The sequence below is a fragment of the Choristoneura fumiferana genome, chromosome 21 (assembly GCF_025370935.1).
Source record: "Choristoneura fumiferana chromosome 21, NRCan_CFum_1, whole genome shotgun sequence".
NCBI classification, from domain to species: domain Eukaryota; kingdom Metazoa; phylum Arthropoda; class Insecta; order Lepidoptera; family Tortricidae; genus Choristoneura; species Choristoneura fumiferana.
Window position 1 is genome coordinate 8031005 of NC_133492.1, and position 15441 is coordinate 8046445.

The 15441-nt window shown below is 36.6% G+C and overlaps 1 protein-coding gene across 1 annotated transcript in view; it reads left to right on the forward strand.

The window, feature by feature from the left end:
* Positions 1 to 15441, forward strand: part of hwt (SH2 domain-containing adapter heavyweight) — a 172753-nt gene that overhangs the window by 8494 nt on the left and 148818 nt on the right. The window lies entirely within an intron of this gene.

A 15441-nucleotide genomic window follows, 5' to 3' on the forward strand; every position in this document is an offset into this window, starting at 1 on the left:
CCCGCGAATTTTTCACACATGAAGACGCGGATGACAGCTAGCACTCGTGCTAGTATCTCGATACATGAACACTACAATTTTATTCTCCAACAGCCTTTTATAAAATACAAAATTCAACGATTACTCGTAGTTCTACAAGAGTTTAAGAACGCAATAAACTCTCTTGATGATACGGGATCTATGAAATTGAGTTTTCATAGACTGGGCGGTGTCGCTGCTTAAGGATACGCTGGCATTCGCACGATGAAAGCGTTACCCTCTTATCTAGATGAGCCATCTTCTTCCACAAAGGACCCGCTTTACAGGCTCGCTCAGCGGAGCCAACGCGAAGAATCCTGAATAGGAAGCCTTATATTGAACGGGCACAATATCGTAGCCTCTCCTTGATTATTGAGTTGAGCTTACATACTCTTATCCACATATTTACAGAACTAGCACCCGTATATAAGCCATGCTAGCATCTGTATGGTGTAGAGATGCTGGAAATTTGAACCCTAGAGCTACCCTTCGGGCCGTAAATAAAAAGTAATGTTTTTATTGCGTACTTAGATAAAGCTTTAACAAAGCTTTTTCAATATTTATAGCTGTATGTCTGTTGAATGCCCATGTTGATATTGTTGAGGACCTCCGCAAAGTAACGCTTGATTCATTCATAAATTGTTGAACGTTCCTAAAAATATTGAGCTGACATTTTCAGGCGAATACTTTTTGGCTCTATCGCCACATAAATACTATGTATATTATGTATAAGCGTGTTCTTAACTGACTAACCAATACTGTATTATTAATTGAAGCGTTTAGTGTTTGATTGGCCAAACCTTTAAATTATTAGCTGAATAAGTATTAATTACGTAAGTATGATTCAAATTTGTTGTTGATTGCGAATAAGTGCTCTACCAATCAATGAATTTCATGCTTTCATATTTACGCCATCTAGTGGAAAATAAGGAAACTAGTGAAAGTTCATTGTCAGTTGCACGTTGAGTATTTCAACAAGTTTGCAAGAGATGGCGCTGTACTCAAGACTTGTTACTAGTGTTGATGATGAAAAGTAGATGGCGGTGATACGGATCGCGTATTGTAGAATTATATTAGCTCCAACCGTTTGGCTGTAAAACCTCAAATAGGGTTCCGTACCCATTACGAAAAAATCAAGTAGGTAATATTTTTCTAAGGATACGCAATCTTCCAAGTTCCACTAATAATTCTCAAGCAATCTTAGCAGCTATAATTTTCCTTATATTGATGTAAATTTGATACTCGTATATATATTTATTACCTAGTTGACCACGGAACCCTAAAAAGTGCAGACCTGTTTTCTACTTAAATTTTATCAAGAATTTTCATTAGACATACTAGCAAAAATTTTCAACATTTTGTTTAATTTATTGGGTGATAGGGGTCGTGCGGTATTGCAACATAAATTGTGTGCACACGTTGTTCAGAGGAGGGGACATTAATATCATCTGTCCTATCAATTACATGGACGTGGTCACCGCTGCCCCGACAACCTATCGAAGGAAAATGTGAGAAAAATTTGACACATTTGTCTGTCAGAGGCAGTTGTAATCAGGGCTGACAATGCAGACATCCCTTGGCGTGTCCTTTTTGACCTTTACTATATTGGAATTTCTTTATTTGTTCGCGAACAATGTGGAGTAGGCGCTTAGCTTGTTGTTTGTTTTTTTTTTAGGGAACTTCGCTGTATTAAAAAAAAAACGGACAAGTTTGTGTCGGGCCACGCGCAGTGTAGGGTTTCCTATTAATATGCGGCAAATATTCAATAATTAAGTTTTAATCAACTATTTTTAACAACTATAAATATGTATATAACTCACTATCTTATAAAAATGTCGCTTAGTCAATTTCTCCTTTCAAGCGTCGATTTGTATAAACGCATCCCTAAATCGCAATATTGTATTAAGAAACCTATAATGATATAGAAAGATCTATCCAACAATACCCCACGCTACGGGGTTAAGGGTGTAAAAATTTTTTTTCCAAATCTTATTTTACTTCTTTGTCGGCGTGGCTAACAAAGTAATTATGCAAAATTGCAGCTTTCTAACACTAGCAGTCTCTAAGGCTTAGAGTCTAAGCTAAGCCGTGGACGGATGTACGGACATGACGAAACTATAAGGGTTACTAGGATAGGACTATGGAACCCTAAAAAAGGCATGTTATACTTTCATAATTTGTATGTATGTAGGGAATGATCTCTAGAATTTTGAAATCCATTTTACAATGAATTTACTAATGGAAAGCTAGACTCTCTCTGATGAATATAAACTGTTTATCCGGAAAAAGTGAAGAGTTAATAACTTTAGGCCATATTCTGCAATACCCCTGGTGTTGCAGATGTTTATGGGCGATGGTGATTTCTTATCATCAGGATACCCACTAGCTCGTTTGCCATCCAGTCGAATAAAAAATAAAATTGGTTGCATTATATTAACTTTGAAGCACAAGTAGTAATAGTAACTACACACACTTCGACCGAAATGGTTGTACGGACAGATGAAGACGCGTTGCGGGTCACAGGAATATATGCATAATTCCCGTGGTAATCACGTAAACATCCGTTGCGATGTGATTGTATCGTCGCGAAGTTAAATAAAACTCGCATTTTACAAATGAGACCGCTTCTTAACAATGTCTTACGATTCAACAATACTAACTCAAACTTCATAAAATGCTGATTTATTCTATTCCGTACAACCCTGGTCGCAATATAAATCACGTTATCCCCGCAGTGATCGCGATTGCCTCATCAACATACTAATGCGGCGCGCCAGCTGTGCCCCCGGCCTTATGAAAGTCTGTGCCCTAGACGGGCTTTATTCACGGGATACTTTCGGTTTTTTCAAAAATATTCATGGAAAAAATTATTTTTAAATTATGGTTCTTTGATGGTGTGTCTCTGAGTTTTTCTTAATTTATGTGAGGAATTACATTTGAAATTTACCACGAGTTTTGCGGTGAAGTAAACATCGTAAGGAAACCTGCACAAACCTGCGAAGCAATTCAATGGTGGGAAGTTACCATCCGCACTGGGCCCGCGTGAGAACTATGGCCCAAGCCCTCTTGTTCCGAGGGCGTAAGTCAAGAAAAAGGTTTCAATCGACAGTGTGGCAATTTAAGAGAACTGTAAGGCGTATTTCTAAAGAATGGAACTCTATCTCTCTTGCGAAATGTCAAAAATTGATAGATTCAGTGCCTCGCCGGTGAAGGCAGTAATAAAAAGCCGTGGACATGCTACTAACATTAATTTTAGTTAAAAATGTATAATTGCTTTTTTTGTGTACAAACTTCACGTAGTTGATTTAAGTTAATCTAAGTTCAAAATAAAAAAACTTCGAGCAGTTCAATAAATCGTTCTTTAATTATGTCCAGCTTCATTACTATTTAATTTGTTACTAAAGAGAATAAAACAAAATTTGTAAAAAATGTCAGCAATTTATTCTTTATTCTTAATCCCGTTTGCTCTATACATGAGGCTATTTCATAACGTAACTAGTTACTTCTAAGAAGGAACCACGACTACACATGACATGATTTAGTTAAAAATAATCTGGAACTTCAAATCGTTCTTATTACATGACCCCCACGTATGCCAAATTACAGCTTTCTTGTAATAACGGTCTCTGAGCTAAAGCCTGCGACGGACATCAGACAGACCAGACAGACGGACAGACATGGCGAAACTATAAGGGTTCCTAGTTGACTACGGAACCCTAAAAAGTACAGACCTGTTTCTACTTAAATTTTATCAAAAGAATTTTCATTAGACATACTAGCAAAAATTTTCAACATTTTGTTTAATTTATTGGGTGATAGGGGTCGTGCGGTATTGCAACATAAATTGTGGCACACGTTGTTCAGAGGAGGGGACATTAATATCATCTGTCCTATCAATTACATGGACGTGGTCACCGCTGCCCCGACAACCCATCGAAGGAAAATGTGAGAAAAATTTGACACATTTGTCTGTCAGCAGTGTAATCAGGGCTGACAATGCAGACATCCCTTGGCGTGTCCTTTTTGACCTTTACTATATTGGAATTTCTCTTATTTGTTCGCGAACAATGTGAGTAGCGCTTAGCTTGTTGTTTTTTTTTTTTTTGAGGGAACTTCGCTGTATTAAAAAAAAACAAAACGGACAAGTTTGTGTCGGCCACGCGCAGTAAGGTTTCCTATTAATATGCGGCAAATATTCAATAAAAGTTTTAATCAACTATTTTTAACAACTATAAATATGTATATAACTCACTATCTAATAAAAATGTCGCTTAGTCAATTTTCTCCTTTCAAGCGTCGATTTGTATAAACGCATCCCTAAATCGCAATATTGTATTAAGAAACTATAATGATATAGAAAGATCTATCCACAATACCCCACGCTACGGGGCTAAGGGTGTAATTTTTTTTTTCCAAATCTTATATTACTTCTTTGTCGGCGTGGCTAACAAATCAATTATGCAAAATTGCAGCTTTCTAACACTAGCAAGTCTCTAAAGGCTTAAAGTCTAAGCTATGCCGTGGACGGATGTACGGACATGACGAAACTATAAGGGTTACTAGGATAGGACTATGGAACCCTAAAAAAGGCATGTTATACTTTCATAATTTGTATGTATGTAGGGAATGATCTCTAGAATTTTGAAATCGATTTTACAATGAATTTACTAATGGAAAGCTGGACTCTCTCTGATGAATATAAACTTTTTATCCGGAAAAAGTGAAGAGTAATAACTAACTATAGAGTAGTAATAACTTTAGGCCATATTCTGCAATACCCCTGGTGTTGCAGATGTTTATGGGCGATGGTGATTTCTTATCATCAGGATACCCACTAGCTCGTTTGCCATCCAGTCGAATAAAAAATAAAATTGGTTGCATTATATTAACTTTGAAGCACAAGTAGTAATAGTAACTACACACACTTCGACCGAAATGGTTGTACGGACAGATGAAGATGCGTTGCGGGTCACAGGAATATATGCAAAATTCCCGTGGTAATCACGTAAACATCCGTTGCGATGTGATTGTATCGTCGCGAAGTTAAATAAAACTCGCATTTTACAAATGAGACCGCTTCTTAACAATGTCTTACGATTCAACAATACTAACTCAAACTTCATAAAATGCTGATTTATTCTATTCCGTACAACCCTGGTCGCAATATAAATCACGTTATCCCCGCAGTGATCGCGATTGCCTCATCAACATACTAATGCGGCGCGCCAGCTGTGCCCCCGGCCTTATGAAAGTCTGTGCCCTAGACGGACTTTATTCACGGGATACTTTCGGTTTTTTCAAAAATATTCATGGAAAAAATTATTTTTAAATTATGGTTCTTTGATGGTGTGTCTCTGAGTTTTTCTTAATTTATGTGAGGAATTACATTTGAAATTTACCACGAGTTTTGCGGTGAAGGAAAACATCGTAAGGAAACCTGCACAAACCTGCGAAGCAATTCAATGGTGGGAAGTTCCCTATCCGCACTGGGCCCGCGTGAGAACTATGGCCCAAGCCCTCTTGTTCCGAGGGGAGGCCTGTGCCCAGCAGTGTGACGTATATAGGCTATGATGGTGGATGATAGTGTGTGTCGGAAAGGACAAAGTGCACGAAAACCTATGCACTGATTTTGAATTTTCTTGAATTTTCTATTGAGTCAAATGCTACTGATAGAGTCCAATTTTCCGTATACGAGTGACATTTTGAAAGAAAACACTCGTGTTAAGTTATTGTCAGGATCAGTCTAGTTTTAGTAAATGGGTACATATCAGCTGCTGCTAGAAAACCCAGCACCCTAATCGACGTCTGAAAGGAAAAGTTTGGTAAAACTTAAACGCTCCGACATTAAAATATGCCCACTTACTTTATGAGAAAACTTTTCGCATTTATACTTATGAGCGTTGTACCTGCTTGTACTTACACGTGGAAAAAATATTATTTTTGTTGCTCGACTGGCAACATAACACGCGTTTTAGGACTCGTTCTAGAATTTTAAAACATTCAAATAAATTACAACTTTTTGTTGTTTTGAGTAACAATTCTGCATCTCCAAGACGACTTTTAGACGACCAGATGGCCTAGTGGTTAGAGAACCTGACTACAAAGCTTGAGGTCCCGGGTTCGATTCCCGTGTCGGGGCAGATATTTGTATGAAAAATACGAATGTTTGTTCTCGGGTCTTGGGTGTTTAATATGTATTTAAGTATGTATCTATATCTATATAATTATATTTATCCGTTGCTTGGTACCCATAACACAAGCTTTGCTAAGCTTACTTTGGGACTAGGTCAATTGGTGTGAATTGTCCCGTGATATTTTTTTTTTTTTTAGTTATATTAAGTTATACATATAGTGTGTGGGTCAAGGCTATATAAAACTAAATCTGCAAGTTACAAAATATTATCACGTATATTTCTAATAAATGAAATGCGTCGTAGCAACTCGTTCCCATTAGGTTGCCAAAATCGTACTCCAAGATCAAGAGTATATCAACTCAAAATAATCCTCAAAGAAATTCAGCGAAGTCTAAATCAAAAGGGGTATAGTTGCATCCAATCACAGCATAGAAAAAAAAGGGAGGTGGCATGGCAACGAAATACGCTGAACATTAAATAAGTTCAAAGTTTCAAAAATATGTACCATAACTCTTATTCGGACGCAATAAGGCCGAAGTAACATTAAATTTGAGTGGTTCGAATAGACAATTCGACTTGCATTCGGCAGTTCTGTAGCCATCGCCATTTTTTTTTTTAATATTTTTTTCGCTACTCTACGCTAGGTGGCAGCACATGCCTAAATGCAGAAGTTTTATTTTTTTCGAATAGAAGTTACGATAAATAATCCTCAAGATTATAAAGTCTGTATGAAAGCGCATGTGAACATTTCCGATGGAACTTATTAACATTTTCTCTTGTTTCTCTATTCCGTGCATCCAAAATACAAAAAGTTACCAAACTCACGCTTCTATCACTTTCGGGTTGCCTTATGAAAAAGTTCACTCCTAGTGGTAGCTTCTCTATATAAAAAGATACAATGTACTTTTCAAGTTTCAATTGACTGCTCTATGTCCTGCACACACTTCATGCATATCAAATTTAATTGCTGTATAAATATAGCTATTATACCCACTAAAGGTGCTTTCATTTCGCGAATGCCGTTGCAAACGTGAAAAATAAAAGCCCAAAATTGTATCCATTAGTAAAAATATTTGAGGCATGAAGATTTTAACTCGATTAAACAGCTCGCATTAAAATGGCTCGACTATTCCCTACGGCCATTATATAATCTCGTTGGGTTTCGGATACGAGCTGTAATTGAAAATGTCGAACGGTGCGATGTTCATTTTCCAGTAATTAATCGCCGTGATGACATTGCTTCCATCCCCTGTCCCAGGGCTCGCATTGTAATGCCTAGACATCTAAACATTTGGGTACCTACATGCAGAATTTATCATCATCATCAGCTAGAAAACCTCCACTGTTGAACAAAAGTCCTCCCCCTCCCCCTAGAGCGCCACATTGAACGACGATACTTGTTACCCGTAACTCTTCTCTTGCGATGTCATCATCCACCTAGTGGGAGGCCTGCCAACACTTCACCTTCCGGTTCGTGGTCGTCACTAGAGAACCTTTCGCCCCCAATGGTTATACGTATAGTGTCACCATAGTTCGCACACAAGAACATGTAATTTTTTTTTATTCGACTGGATGGCAAACGAGCAAGTGGTCTCCTGATGGTAAGAGATCACCACCACCCATAAACATCTGCAACACCAGGGCAATACCCCTGGTGTTGCAGATGCGTTGTCAACCTAGAGGCCTAAGATGGGATACCTCAAGTGCCAGTAATTTCACCGGCTGTCTTACTCTCCACGCCGAAACACAACAGTGCAAGCACTGCTGTTTCACGGCAGGATTAGCGAGCAAGATGGTGGTAGCAATCCGGGCGGACCTTGCACAAGGTCCTACCACCTGACCCCTGTCATGTAATGACAGCGGAAAGTTGACATGTACTAATTTATTTCATTCATTCTCCTTTTGCGCAATCAGTTCTTCATGTAGCTGTGTGTGTAATCATTTACTGTGAACTGTCGTGGTACTACCTATATCCGTTTTTCGAACGATGAGCCGTGCAGAAATACGGAGGACGTATCTACAGTATAATACCTATAGTCGCGGATGGATTCTGGTATCAGGGTGGAAGTGGAACAGTTTATTAATCAATATAAATAATTATGGCTTCTTTGGCAAATGTATGGGGTATCAACATGACATTAGTAGCACAAAGGTTCCATCTTGGTACGCGATTCAGTTTCTTTGACTGTACCTACCTTTAAATTAAATTGAGACTCGAATGTATACACATTGGAAGGAAAAGGGAAGGAAAAAATCTTACAAAATGAACTAATTTTCCTGTTTTCATAGCGCGCTATCTTCTAACAGCTAACAAATTATTAAAGCAGTACTCGCGCTTTCAAAATAATATCTTCACTGTGGCACTAACAATCAACACCTAATAACGTAACTTAAATCGTTGGGGCTACTACGAAACTCGAAAATCGAAGTTTGTATCGCACCGTCCCTTTCACTCGCGTATTAAATGACATAAGCGTCAGCGGGACGGCAACATACGAAGTTCGAGTTTTGCATTTCGTAGTATAGGGCCAGCACGTAACACCAAGTAACGTGCGCTTAAAAATACGCTTCTATTAATAAAATAGCAACTTAAGAAGACTTACTTATTTGTTTTGTTTTGGCTTTGTCGATTATTATCGCCACGTGCGCTATGGAAATATGAAAATTCAATAATTTTATAAGGATTTTTTTATTACCTTCGGTAAACACATTGCCAAGTTATTAAAAAGCATCCAAAGCGTTTTAAATAATAACAATAACTTGAAGAATGGGTTTCCTAAAATTGATTAAGTAATTATCAGCTGAACTGTCGCGGGTACTCGTTAAGGTTATTTTGGCGTGTAAATTATTGCCCAGCCAAATGATAATATACACAGAATCGTACGCCTACGAGGTTGCCGTGAGTAACTGCTCACTTCTGTGTAATCAAGTCATTCGTTTTCATTTCGGCATCTTTACGAGACCAAAGCCTAACATGTCCACGCGTTGTCAGAAATAGTTATTTGTGCAACAAGAGAGCAAAGTTGTTTTTTGTTGCGAGTGTGATTTTCAATCCCGAGTAAGCGAAGGATTCTATAATTGAATCACGAGCGTTAGCGAGTGATTCTAGGTTAATCCTGAGATCAGCAAGGGATGAAATACACGAGATGCAAAAAAACTTTGGTCTCGTGTGACACATACAATTTTTCACCTCAGCAGCGAGAACATAATTTAAATGTAACATAAGAATAAAACCACATATACCTACCTGTTTACAAAATAAAACACATTTTTTTTAAATAGAATCCGATTATTATCAAATATAATAATTACATTTAAACCATAAAAAGAGTCCAGTAGCTACAATACAAATCGCATACTCATAACATGCAATCTTAACTTCTTGTACTAATGTCACACTTATTTTTTAATACTGCAAAAAGCCTCATCTCGGGTAATTGAAAAGGTTGAACAATTAAACCTTTAAATATGATTTTTATTAAGATTTCTATTACATAAACATAAATAGATTGTTAAAAAATCATTCAATTTAACAAATAATAATTATACTGTAGAGGCAGTATACGGAATTCTTTTATAAAAAAAAAAACAAGAGAAGCGGCTTTCGTGCAACGAGGTTGCATACTTTATTAAAAGATCAGGAAATTTACATTTTGGAAATATTTCGATATATTTTTAATACCAAAAATTTAATTTAAGTTTGTAATCGACAAATTAATCCTATCTCTTGCTTTTTTCGAGTTGAAGTGAAATGACAGATCAAAGTAAAGTTCAAATATTTGGAATTCAGTGAGTAGACCCAACACTGTACTCAGCATTTAAAAAATAATAATAAAAAGTTACTTTGTCTCACGGAGTGAGCAAAATGCGATTTTGCTCACTGATTTCTCATAGCAAAACCTGCCTGTTTGAGGTGCTGAGGTGAAAATATAATTTATAATGTCTCGGTTACAGATAAGGATCTCGTTGTTTTACGATGTTTTGGACACGTAACCTGTTTTTTTACCTGTTTTATTTTTTAAAATATTAAGCATTCTTCTTTTATTCTTTTTGTTTGAGCCAGAGTCAAAGAATATTTCAGGAAAAGTTTTGCAATTTCAACCATCGTTTCCGGTGTTATACATAAATAGAATCCGTAGTATCCAATTAAAAAAAACCAGCTTAGAAGTTGAAAGTTCCAGGAATTTATAATTATCAGACAGGTGTTTAGATATAGCTTGCTGGTATGGAATTCAAATGATACATTCCGCTGCGTGGGAGAAAAATATTTGTATGGTTCAACTCTTTGAGCTCTACTTTCGTATAGCGTTAAACGATCTATATCCTCACCTAAATTTTGATATAGCTAGCTTTAAAAAGCACACAATTTTGCTTCGGTGTCTTCGGGGTCTTTTGTTTCGCTATCAAAACTGTTAATTCCAATCGGATTTGACAACACCCCAATTTAGGTGTATTTGTTTATCCCATGCGTGTGAATTGAATCCAGCAATATTGGTAAAGTTTGTTCCGTAAGTCTTGGGATGGCGCGTAGTGAAAGGGGGAAGGCGCAGCATTCCATTTCCCCGTAGTTCCTTGTCGAGTTCCCTACATATTTCTCGACTTACTACGCCTAATCGGATTTTGTTTGACAAAATGTTGTTTTATTTGTTTTTTTTGCTTATCAGCTTTTTGACATTTTACTAGTACACAAGGTGTTTTAAAATTAGTTTTCAGCAGTTGGGTTGACTTTACTGAACACGGAGATGTATTGCAGAATTTTTTTAAATTGTTATTGACACCAAATGTTTTTAAACATTCGTCGATGTTCTAAATGAACCGCGCGGCGGCGTTTAAGCAGTGGCTATATTTTAAATAAACAAAAAATATAACGTCCTTCATAGGGACGTTCTGTTCAGCCAAACTTACCCATTCAATTGCTGAAATATTGTAGGTTAATTTAAAATATGTTATATACTGAAGCTTCTATGAAAAAGTTAAAATTGTTGGGCCAATCGCACTAATGGATTCGTGTTACCTCCTACACATTTCGCATTGATACCAAAAGTCGTTCTAATGAACGTCCCTTGCATGGGGATGTGAGAACACCCCTAGCTCTAGAACCATCGAAGCATAAACCTTGATGTAGCGTCGAGGGTTCCTAATTCTAGAGTTAAATGATTTAATTTTGGCTCGACGACTTTCGCTACACTTTTATAGCGCTATTACGCTTAACATTATAAAGAGTTTACGGCAATAAGTGCTGCTTGATAAGCATTTTTATTTTTTGTGAATACATTTTACAGTACTAAGGTTTAATTATACAATTGTTTTCGTGATGACCATCCAGACTAGGATATATACGACCCCCTATTTTAAGAATAATGTCACAAAAGGGTGACTGAATTAATTCAGATTTAACAATATTTCTCGATAGGTCTTTTAGTCGTGAAACATAAAACGTAGAGGCGTTTTAAGCAGTACAAGTACTGAATTTAATAAGCATTATCCTATTGCCTTTTATCTTGTACTTCTACATACACGTTTATGTAATTGGTTATTGATAAGTGATATGAAGAAAAAATGTTGTCTACCAACTTGATTTAGATACCTACGATTACTTATAATATACCTTACTAACATTCTTATCCATCATAAGGTTCTCGAATGGCGTCCGCGGACCGGGAGACGAGCTGTCGGTAGGCCTCCAACAAGATGGAGCGACGACCTGTTTAAGATCGCGGGATCGCGGTGGATGCGAAAAGCACAAGACCGGTCTGAGTGGAGAGCCTTGGGGGAGGCCTATATGTCCAGCAGTGGACGTCTTTCGGCTGACATGATGATGATGATGATGATTCTTATCCATAACTTAGTTTCACTTCCAATCTCAAATATTAATCCAAAAACTATAACAGTATTATCGACAAAGTTAGCTCATTCGGCCATTACAAGCTCCTGTGATGGCTTTCATAATTAACGCTCTATCTATAGATTCAATTCATTTCAGCAACACCCGTTACGTTAACGGTTCCATAAACTATTATTAACTACATCAGTATTCTCAATATCTGTTGGGTAATAAGTTAGGAGAAGAGAGATTAAATGCGGCAACAGTTTAACTTGACGATAGTTTTTTCCAACTTGGGACAAAATAAATTTGCATTGTTAAATACGAGTCCATTAATTTCATTTCTAATTTCAGCTACGTGTTTATTCTGCCTAGATTATAATAGTACTTAATATTTTTAACTTTAAAAGTTAAGTGTAAAATGAACAAGTGCTTTCTATGTATTCAGCCGTCGTGAAAAGAAAAATAAAAGGAAATGCCGATGTGGGGCGAAAATCAGTCGGCGCTCGATGCATAGACTTTGATCTTACGTTCGTGGCATTAAAATTTACATATTTTCCCTGCGTTTCCATTTGGGTTTCGACTTTGATGTCCTTTTCAATGCGACTGCGGTCTTCGTAAAACATTCTGTTGGTAAAATATTTTGTTTGCGTAAAGGGATCCTTTGTTTGTTTTGCGACAGGTTATTGGCCTAATATGGTAAATCGGATTCTACTTATAGGGATTATAATATATGAAAACTATTATCGTCTAACTATGACCATTTTGTTCACATTTTATGAGTCTGTTCATTTCCTTAAAGTTTACCACTGAGACTGTAGGTACAGTAGCATGATTAGAAGTCGGTGTCGCAGAAACGAGGTTTGTACAAATATACGATGTAATTTGCGTAGTCTGCCGGCGCGACGCAATCAGGGGCGCGTATTGTGAACTCGTCACACTCGTATACTGTACACTTTACTCCTAATACGGTCACCGTCTGGTGCCGAATGAAAGGATTTACACTGCTCCGATTTAGTTCATACATCGGTATCACAAAATTAATCTAGAATATTTCATTCAGGGTTTAGGTAAGTGCGAATATAACGTTTTAATCTTTTGTGATTCTCACTCATATTCAAAATACCATATACGGGACTTATCACGCTATTTTTACACAAGTAATATTTACCTGTAAGTATTTTGTGTCTACTCGTGACCACGGCAACTGTAACGTTGCCGAAACGTCGAGGTAAATATTACTTGTGTAAAAATAGCGTGATAAGTCCCGTATATGGTATTTTGACTATAAGTGCGAATATTCCTACCCTAGATTGTAAGATAGAAAATCACCTAAGTATTTCAATTAATTTCAGAATATTTTAACCAGATCAAAAACCACTCCTTTTAGTAACTAGATATACATATAGGTCGAAACAAACGAGTAAAAATATTTAGAAACATTTTTTTTAACTAACATACTTATAATTTAAATTCCCAAATATTTGACAGTTTTAAGTATCTATTTCTTTACGAGTATATAACTTTACGCTTCATGACGCTTCTATGTAACATAGCCCTAGCACAGGCCTTGGTCTTTTTGGGCTGTTACTGCACACTTGTCTCTAAACACTTATCTGGATCAGTAATTGAAATATTAGTTGTTGAATAAATAAATAAATAATCGCAAAATAATCGACTCCTCTGTTAGTAGGTTATACAAGGTTTGTTTTCATTTAAAATGTTTCAAAATAAATTATGTAAATCAGTTCCAGGGAGGTTTTAGAAGGCTCGAATCTTTAATGAAGAAGTACGTTTTTTGTTTAATTATGTTTCAAATAAGACCTCGTTTTTTTTCGTGAAGCTCGTTGATTGGAATACTTTGCTTTTGCGGCACCATGTTCATTGATGTTTTAATATGATTTAAAGGGCTTTTTGTTGTTCAATATAATTAGATCATTAAATAAGTAGCGTATTCCTAAGAATTCATCACCGAGGAATAATAAAAAAGGTTAGTTCTTTGTCCCGTGGAACTTTGACAAGTCCCTTCTTAATATATCTCCTTCGGCCAGATTTCGAGTCTCTAGGTTCATTGGTCCAGACTTTGTGTTGTCTGTCCACTTCCGTTATTTAGGTGCGCTACTGTTTTATAAGTATGTAATATATACTGATACAAATGCCGAACCACTATTACTATCCATACCAATATCGCTTAAATCATCATTATCATCATCATAACAGTTGGACATAGGCCTCCCCGACACATAGGCTTCATCAATATATACGTATAGGGCTCCCCCATCGCTTCAATCAATAATACTATCTTGTTGTAATCATAACACAAGCCCTAGTACTTTGTCACGTTTCAAACGGATTTTCAGCCTCGATGTATGTAAACTATTAGTGAATAGTCCCAATCATTCCCAACGTCTAATAGAACATGATTAAGACAACCGCTGTTTAGTGTATAAAAGATGTTCAAACAATTTCTAAGAGGACGCATCGTTACGCTTTCGGTACGGACGGCAAGATAAATCACCGCCGCTTCGCACGCGATATGTTTGTCTACTTCTGCTTTCGACGGTACACATTCCTTTGTTGTTTTCTAAATACCTTGAAAATTTATATGCGTTTAAACAAATGTGGCTTGGGCCAATGGCTGCCCTGCTTTTTTGCTGATATATTTGGGCTTCTCAAAGAAAATTTGGGCATACTTGTGAGTTTGAATTTGAATTACAAATTTAAATTTTTAAGGTACAGATAGTAAACAATTCTACTAATATTATAAATGGGAAAGTTTGTGAGTGAGTGAGTATGTTTGCTACTCCTTCGCGCTGAAACGGCTGGACGGATTTGGATGTAATTTGGTATATAGATAGCTGGACATCTGGAATAAAACATAGGCTACTTTTTATCCCGATATTCCCACGGAATAGGGATAAAATTTCGAAACAACAACCACTGGGCTTAGAGTCATGACATTTGACACGATTGTTTTTAATGTAACGTCACACGATTTAATTTTCGGGAATTCCCATGGGAATTTCAAAACATCCCGAAATTATAATTCAGCTGCTGGATCTAATGATTTACGTGTGCGAAGACGCGGGTAAACACTAGTTTGAATTTTTTTTTGATAGGTACCTACATCCTTTTTATTGGAAGTATTTGATTACTGCACTGTATCAGAGCTCCATCCATTTACCAAATTTAAGGCCACTCTAACTATTGGAAGAGGGCAAATAATCGGGTTGCAATATTTGGTTACATTATTAGTTTGTTACACTTGTTACTTGTTTTGTTGGTCACACTATCATTTTATAACTTGTAGCAGAAAGATTATTCGGCTAGTAACTGACAACCAAACTAGTGAGACGAGTTAACTAAAACTTAACAATATATATTTCTTATATGTGTTGATCAATAATTAAAGACACTAAAGGAAGGCATATTAAAATAGTTTTCATATTAAAATATACATTAACC